The 8,555-nt window shown below is 49.3% G+C and overlaps 1 pseudogene; it reads left to right on the top strand.

Moving 5' to 3' along the window:
• Positions 1-426: 426 nt before the first annotated feature.
• LOC147688783 (uncharacterized) lies at positions 427-1,982 on the top strand (annotated as a pseudogene).
• Positions 1,983-8,555: the final 6,573 nt, after the last annotated feature.

Here is an 8,555-nt window from a genome sequence, read left to right as displayed (position 1 = left end):
TCCGGAAGTTTCAACGGGCAAAGAGTCTGGAACCCCGGTGGACGGGCCCCTGGCAAGTACTGATCACCACCCGGACGGCCCTTCGAGTGGAGGGGAAACGGCACTGGCTGCATGCACACCACTGCAAGAAGGTCTCCTCGACCATGGCCACTACAGAAAACGTCGACACCCAGGAAGAGCTCCTGAACAAAGATCGGCCATCACTGAACTGCTATCCTGATACCGAGGCACTTGAACTTGCAAAATTCTCTGATCCCACTGTACCATCCCGGGAAGGGTATTTCCTGCGTCGAAAGGAGGGAGCTTCGGCTAAGTAGACCACGGACTAAGTTAAATCTCAGAACGGTGACCTAAACACAACCAAGGGTTACCCGGAGAGAAGCTAAACAAAGTCTGTGGTTCTGCCCACTACCGAGCACCTTGAAGATGATGGAAGCGCCAGATAAGAAGATGATGGAAGCGCCAGATAAGAAGATGATGGAAGCAACCGGAAATACCCACTACAGGAACCCAAAGACTGACAATATGCACAAATCAAAGACAATTGCCTTCTTCATTGTCTTCCTCCTTTGCCTCCTCCTCATGACTTCCTTCTGGATCTTGGAGGAAAGCACACCCGCTCATCAGATATTGCTAACCACTGCACAGCCAACCACCATGAAAGAGCACCACCTGATCTCCCTTTCGCCTCAGCTCCGAGAAAGGCGTAAGGAGTTCTGGAACACTTCCTTTGTGCAACTGTTGCACCAGCACAACCTTGCTGCCAACGCCACCAACTGCTGGATCTGCGGGTTGCTCCCGCATGCCACCGGACACTCCATCCCCTTCATCCCTTCTCCTTTCTCAGTTCACGGCTCCTGCCTTGCCTGGTTGATCCTCTTGCAAGAAAGCCACAAGGACAACGCCACTAGTGGTCAAACAGTGTCGCACTTCTACTATGGGTTCTGGCTGAACAAAACCGGAAAGACTTCTGCTCCCTTTTGTCCTGTAACCTCCGGTTCCGCCTTCCATATGGACATCCCTGCCAAAGAACGAGTTGAAATGCAAGTGCTCCATAATCCAGCTAGACCCACCTTCTCCTACCTGCGGAAGCGAACGGCTGCCACTCTGACTGTGGCTCTGTCTGTTATCAATGTCACGGGTCTTGTGTGCATCGAAGGCCTGGGAACACAGCTGGTGGGTCGCAGTTCTTGCCACATCACCAGGTCGTTGGACTCAACTGATCCCCCCTCCTTTGTCGCCTCTCCGAATATGTACTTTATTTGCGGCACCAAAGCTTACACTTGGCTCCCGAAAGGTTGGGGGGGTACTTGCTACATCGCCTTCATTCTCCCCCCCACTTATGTGGCCCCAGCCAACCATCACCGGCAGAAGCGCGCCAGAGACATTGGGCAAGCCGACTCCACCGGAGCACAGTTCCTGGATGCGGTGAAGGGACTTGTTCCTCTGTGGGGCCCGATGGCAAACAGCCGCGCCATCCGACACCTGACCCAGGCAGTAGAAACGACCATTACATCACGGCTGGCATCCTCGCTAACAACACGGCTGAGCTTCAGGCAGTCCGCCTGGTGGCTCTTCAAAACCGCCTTGCTCTAGATGTGGTTCTAGCCGACCGTGGAGGAGCATGCCCCATCATCGGATCCAGCTGTTGCACCTACGTGCCAGATAACTCGCCTTCAGTCTACAAAGCAATCGAACACCTCCACAGACTTTCCTCAGAGGTTCACCAGGAGCAAGGAGGATGGTCGCTTGGAAGCTGGTTTTGGGATACTTTGTAGGGTTGGGGATGGAGGTTGTTCACGTTTATATTGATACCGGTTGTGGTACTGTGTGGGTGTTGCCTAGGAATTCAATGTTTGCCACCTTTGTGTTCACTCATTTCTAACTGCATGTGCCCTAAGACTTTGGACTTCAGAACTGAGCACATGAGTCCCCTCTATGAGATAGAAATACGTGGTCTTATGGGGATAGATCCGAATTGACAAGCTGGCGAGACATGTTAAAAGGGAGGACTGTGGAATTTTAGTTGGCGAACTGAACATCATCTGCGCCATCTTGCCCATTCCTCAGACTCATGTACGAATATGCACGGTAGCCATTTTAGGTACCATGGTCTCCCTGTTCACGATAGATCGTTAGCGCACTTCCCTGACCCCTCAAGCATCCCCCACGCATCCTGGCTGCCCCCCCCGCTCTCACATGTGCAAGTCATAAACCCTCTCCTTCCGCGTGACTCTGTCCCTGGGAGTCACACCCCGCGCCTGACCAACACCTCCTTTCCTTTCATGAATACCCCTCTTTTGATAAACCCTTCCTCTACGCTCGATTGTCCACGCTGACTCTTCTTTCATGAATATCTCTCCTTTGATGACCCCTTCCTCTGAGCCCGATTGTCTGCACGGATCCCAGGCCATCACCTAGCCGGAGGATACAGTTTATTGCCCCCTACTGTATGAAGTCGCCCCTCTTCAAAGGAGCTACTATTGATCATGGCCTCCCCACCCCCTGAGATCCGATCAGGCGCACACATTCTAAAGAATCGGCGGAACACCCAGCTGCGTGATAGCCCCCTCCTATTGTATGTGGGGTGAGGACCTCTACTGTAGCCACATGTTGGAATGGGCCGGAAACGGGGGGTTTCGGGAATGTCTTTTCCTTACCTCACAATGTCTCTATTGTAATAAAGAGTGGTCACATGCCATAAAGCCAGTGTATAAAAGGCCAGGCCTCAGAGAGGCTGTTAGAGCACCTCGAAACGATACCTTGTTGTCCGATCTGATGTGTTCTGCTCCGTCGGAATAAAACTTGTTTCCTGTCTTCCTGCCTCCAGCGCCTGCCTCTTTGTTTGATAACCCTTGTATGGTATTAGAGGCGTTTAACGCTGGGCAAAATTACTTGAGAGACATCGACTCAATCGCCTGACCATTTTCTTTACTTTCGACAGGCCCCCCTCGGGGCCGACAGATTGTGAATGAGTCTATACTCCCCTGGGTCTTTCTTCGGAACCACCCCTAGAGGTGAACACACGAAATCCGCCACTGGTGGGCATGTAAAAGGCCCTGCTACCCGTCCCAAGCTGACCTCTTTGGTAATTTTCTTGGCGGCCACTGCCGGGTTGTGTTGAACAGATAGCTGGTTCTTACAAAAGGGGCTCCCCGAAAATTCCCCGCCGGGATGTTGAAGCCATACAAGAAGCCATTCCTCAAAATCCCGGCGGATACATGATCAGGGTATTTGTTCAGCCAGGGAGTCAAAGCCAGGATGTCGATGGGCGAAGATGATTGCTTCCCAGGCATCACATCAATCCTGCTTGGATCCCCCCTTTCCTCCCGAACTACCGCTCTTGGACCTACAGCTACTTTCTGGGTGTGAGGAGTTCCCACAGCCCGCACAGGCATGCCGGAACCTACATGTTTCCTGGGGCCTGTTACAGTTACCTCTGTTGAAACCCCAACAAACCCCACGCCTGCCCCCATTCCTGCCGGTTTTGGGCTGTGATTCCCCACCGGCGTTTGCCCGAAAGGGCTGCACCGGCCTTGGCTGGACTGTCCCAGACCCGCTCCCGCCTGGCGAGGATGTACCCGCCGATCCAGGCAAGAGCTGTTTGTGCCATGATACCGTGTCGAGACAATCCCATGTTAAAGTCACATCAAACTCTTTAGCTTTTCGAAAGTGAACATCATAACCCTTCCATTCATTCCCCCCGTACATCGAATAAAAATCCATGATCCTGTTCTGGTAACACGATAAATCGGGCAACACTTCGGGTTTACGTTCCCCCATTACTGCTGTGAATATAGAAAAGGCCTTCACCCAGTTCGCCATGGTCTCATCAACCCTAAATTCCGCCATCTTGGCCCGCCATACGCTGGGGTGCCATAAATCTTTCTGGGTTTTTGCGTACTCTATCTCACGATGGTCGGTTAACAGTGAAAACATATTAATATATTTGTCCCCCCATATCATTTCCTTCGTGGCCGCCGGGATGTGCTGAGACAACCTTTCCCGCCTCGAAGGCACTGAACTCTCCCCAACCATTGGCAATGGGTTCTTACCGGGTTCAACCGCCGTGTCCGCTGTCTTTGCTCGGCCCTCCGTCGTGACTCCCGGTGCTACCTGTGGGGGAATACAAGGAACATTCGCCGTCCCGGCTTCCCTTGACTGCCGTAACTGCTCAATTATTAATCTGGCTTCCTCGGCCGGATCCCCCGCAGCCACTGCCCCCCCTGCCTTCTTCTTTAGCCAGGGTAACACTGCCGCTAACTGAAGGGCCAGTTCTGGTGGCATCTGATCATCCTCAACTGGTGTTATCACAATGGGCATTAGTAAACCCACGTCCGGACCTGGAACCGGGCTGTCCACCGGTGCGACTGGGCCTGCTGGGGGCACCTCCGGGACCGGGCCCTCCCCGGAACCCGCCCTCCTCTTACTACGCTTCCCCTTACCCTCCGGGGTGACGTCCGGCAAGGCCGGTCCTATCACTTTCTTAGGCCGCCCCGAGAGGTTGCTCTGGGCTGCTATCTGCTTCTTAACCTCTGCTAGGCCCCGACCGATCGAATCCACTTTACCCAGTTTTCGGTCCATCACCGCCATTCGGTTCACCAAGGTGCGTAGCATCTTCTCCATTTCGGAGCTCTTTCCCGCTTTCTTGCCAGACATGCCTTCGGTTACTCCGTCCGACTTGATCCACAAGGCCACCCGCCTGGCACTGAAAGAGAAACAACAAAGATTACAAGTTTTCAAAATTGCTGCTTGTTCCGTCGAGGGCTCACGAGCAACGAGTGGTGCAGCCTTCCGAGCACTGGAACAAGAGGACGCTTTATTGGATTCCCGCTCTATTTATCCGTCTGCGGGAGGGCGGGGACCCTCCTCGTGTACGCCCATCCGTGCGCGGACTTCCGGGCGGGTGTCTAGGACAACCCCTTCTGGGCGGGAAGGGCGTGCTCCGGCTACGCCGCTTTGGGCATACCAGCCGAACCACGCCCTGCGCCCAAAACAGTTTCCTGGGGGGATCGGGGCACCCATCCATACGTTCGGGGGGACCGAGTGGTCTTCCCTTTCCATTTGTTTATGTATAGCACCTGGCTACCCCACATGGTGCGTGTGTGTCAGGCTGACCTTTGCTCAGCTTGACAGAGAGTCATCATGCTTTGGAAAATGGAGGGGGTGGATCCCTGCCGCCCATAATGATAAGCCGCTGCTGCTGTCTGGTGAGTTCCAGGTATCTTCAGATGCACATTTGACCACAAGAGGCCCAGCCCTGTCTACTGACCCCTTCTGAGACCCCCTATGACCTCACGCCTGCCCTTCTCATGCCACAGGACCATAAACCTGAGGAGGGGGGGCTCTCAACCTACGGTGGTCCTCAGTGCAAAAAGCTGACATTGTATCTAGAAGGAGCAACACTAGCATGCTTTCCCCTTCCTGTCCCCCTCCCGGTGACATGGGAAGCTGCAGAAATCTTCTTGACTAGCAAAACTTGCAGTTGCAGGACTCTTGTACAAAGTGTCATTGAAGAACATAATAATGAGGGCTATGATGCAGAGAATGTGTCTGATTGACAACTGTGATACTGAGTACATCCCAAAGTCACAGACCTGTAAAGTGTGGAGGAAAGACTAATAATAACAGCGCCAAGCACATAGTAGTTCAGATATATGCTGCACAGGAACGATATGCTAGCCTAGTCTATATTTGTGTATCATAGGCAGAAACTGTAAATCGTTCCTGAAAGAAAGAAGCCAGCGTCAACACCACATCTGGCACCACCACAACTAGCACAGTGTATACTTCTGTACTATGATTAAAGAAATTGTGCTCATTGTATAGCTACAGCACAAATTCAGCATGTGGAATTTCTTTGTGCAGGATAAGAGACACTTTCTAACCCTCACTAACTGCAAGTAGAATCCCCAGACCAACAAAAGTGCTTCCTCTCTCCTGGTCCATACTAAGTGGATTCATAGTGGTGTTTGAGATCTACATGAAGACAGACACCCCCTGAAACAGCTGACACAAAGTAACATGGGAGCTTCTATCATTTCCCCACAACCTGAAAATATCAATGAAAACCTCTTACTGGCTATCATTACCGAAATGTATAGTGTGCTTCGGGAAGGCAGGCTACACTGCTAGCAGTGGCATAAGTCCAGTCTCAGGAAATCCTTTGAATGACATTGGAAATATCCCTGGACACATTCAATATTCTGATCTAGAAGAAATGTGGAGAATCAACAAACTTTCATAGGTCTTTGGGGAAATAAAAGTTTTTTTCAATGGAAAATTTAAAATCTTGGTTACTTTTCCCATCAGCATATTCACATTTGTGCAAGCAAATAGTTATTTGTGTGGAAAGACACTGTGTGTTTCAGAGCGAAACAAAAGTTCTATTTACCACTGAGTTGTGCATCAATTTGCAAACAACACAATGAGTCACTTTCCACCTAACCACCTAGGAGAGTAGGCCCATTCATGACACAGAAACTGTAGCAAAAGATGCTCCTTGTCAAAGAGTTACCTTATGTATAAACCGCCTGATTCATCATGCTCCCATTTTGCGAGGCCCTAATAGCGATTCATAGCGAATCGCTATTAAGGACTCGCAAAACGGTAATCATGTAGGAATATGCAAAAAAAATGCGATTCCTTACAATTCCTTATTTGCGATTAGCTAATTGCTAATCGCAAATAAGGAATAACTCGCCATTCATTCCTATGGGCCAAAAGGCCCATAGGAAAGAATGGGGAGTATTCCTTATTTGCGATTAGCAATTAGCTAATCGCAAATAAGATTGCGATTTGAAGGGTGTCAGGGGTGTCCACAGGACACCCTGTAGCACCCCTCAAATGACATTTCACACAGGTGTTGCACACACACATGTCCAAAGGACGTGTGTGTGTAACATGCAACTCAGAAAAATGCTTTTAAATGCATTTTTCTGAGTTTTCGCAATTTACCGCGAGGTCTGACCTCGCGGTAAATTGCGCCTAGAAATTGCGATTTCGCAAATTTAAGTAGGATGTTGAATAGCATTTAAGGAATCTCAAATAGAGATTCCTTAAATGTCATTCCTCGCAAAATTGCGAGATCGCAATTAGCGATTTTTACATTTGGGATGCTGAATCCCAAATGCAAAAATCGCTCTCGCAAAGGGCCGGATTCTCAGAATCCGGCCCCTTGCGAGCGCAATTTAGGGTCATGAATCGGGCTGAAAGAGAATTGAAGAAAGAGAAACTCGCAAACCTATATATGCGAGATTGTGGATGAGGTGACAAAGTGGGGGCGCTAGCATCAACATTCAGATGTGGATTTTGTGGCAGCTCCTGTAATGTGATTTTGGTATTACTGCTTTAGAAAAAATAAATGTCACATGTTTTGCACAAGTCTTCATCTTTGGAGTTACATGTTTTGTTATTTGATGTCATTTTATGTGTGAGGAACTTGTTGTGCCCCACACGAACTATATCGGTGAGCAACTCTCAAACGAAGTGACAACATCAAAAGGCACAGCAAGTAGACTTAAAGCTGCCATAATATGTTGCATTCTACATCATTTGGGGATACCAGCAACCTAGTTAGCCAGAGACAGGCGCGTAGCTTGGTCAGTAAGATTGGAGGAGTGCGAGCTTCATGATTTTCCAACAATCCCTCTGACATATAATGTTAAAATGCATTATGCCACAAAAAGGGTGCATGCGAGAGGCCCAAGGGGCAGTGAAAAGGGAGAGGAGTTTGGACTGCTGGGAGTACTTAGCAAGAGAAAACATAGTATTTTGTAAAATAACTAAACATTTTAGGACTTTCAAAACAAAGAGAGATAGTGCCTGTGCGTTTTTGTCTGTGTATATGTAACAATTCCTGGTGAAATCTGACAGACAATTCACCATACCCAACTGAAAGCTCCAGCACTCAACTATTTATCAGAAAATACATTCATTAAGGGTGGTGTCGGCTACGCCCCTGGTCAGGGAGATGTGGTGTCAAACACCATTTACATTAGTATCCTGGTTGTAAATAAATCTGCCAATCACGGAACGTGACAGCAATGTTGAGATATAGAGCAGCTGGTGAGATGAGAGGACTGTAATCTGTTTTTCAGGCAACCATAGAACAAAAGACAATGTAGACAATCAGCTATGACTTTGGCTGGCCCTTATGTAGAGCTGAATGTGATTTAGTGTAATCCTCAAAACCGGGAGGTGCCACAGGGAAGAAAAAGTTACATTTTACAAGAATGCACTTAGGAGAGGTTTCGAGGAGCAGCTGCTTAGAAAGAATAGGAAGTGACGTGCAATTGATACTGATTTGCACAATTTCAGTCCTCTCTTTCCCCCCTCATTGTATGTCAGGTGTTTGGAGGCTTCTACTAGGCAGATCGCGTACAAATCAACATTCTTCAAGGTTACCGGGTGACTGATTGATATGTCAACAAATCCTGTAAAAGGGTTGTGTAGCATTTGTTTGGGTTACTCACAGCCAGTTTTGACATTTTGTTGAAATACAAGCCACAAGAATATAGAATCCACTGCCTCCTGTAATCAGGTCAACCCCATCG

Source organism: Lissotriton vulgaris, chromosome 10, assembly GCF_964263255.1.
Source record: "Lissotriton vulgaris chromosome 10, aLisVul1.2, whole genome shotgun sequence".
NCBI classification, from domain to species: domain Eukaryota; kingdom Metazoa; phylum Chordata; class Amphibia; order Caudata; family Salamandridae; genus Lissotriton; species Lissotriton vulgaris.
The sequence above is the reverse complement of the archived record's forward strand: the minus strand, read 5'-3'. Positions and strand labels throughout refer to the sequence as shown.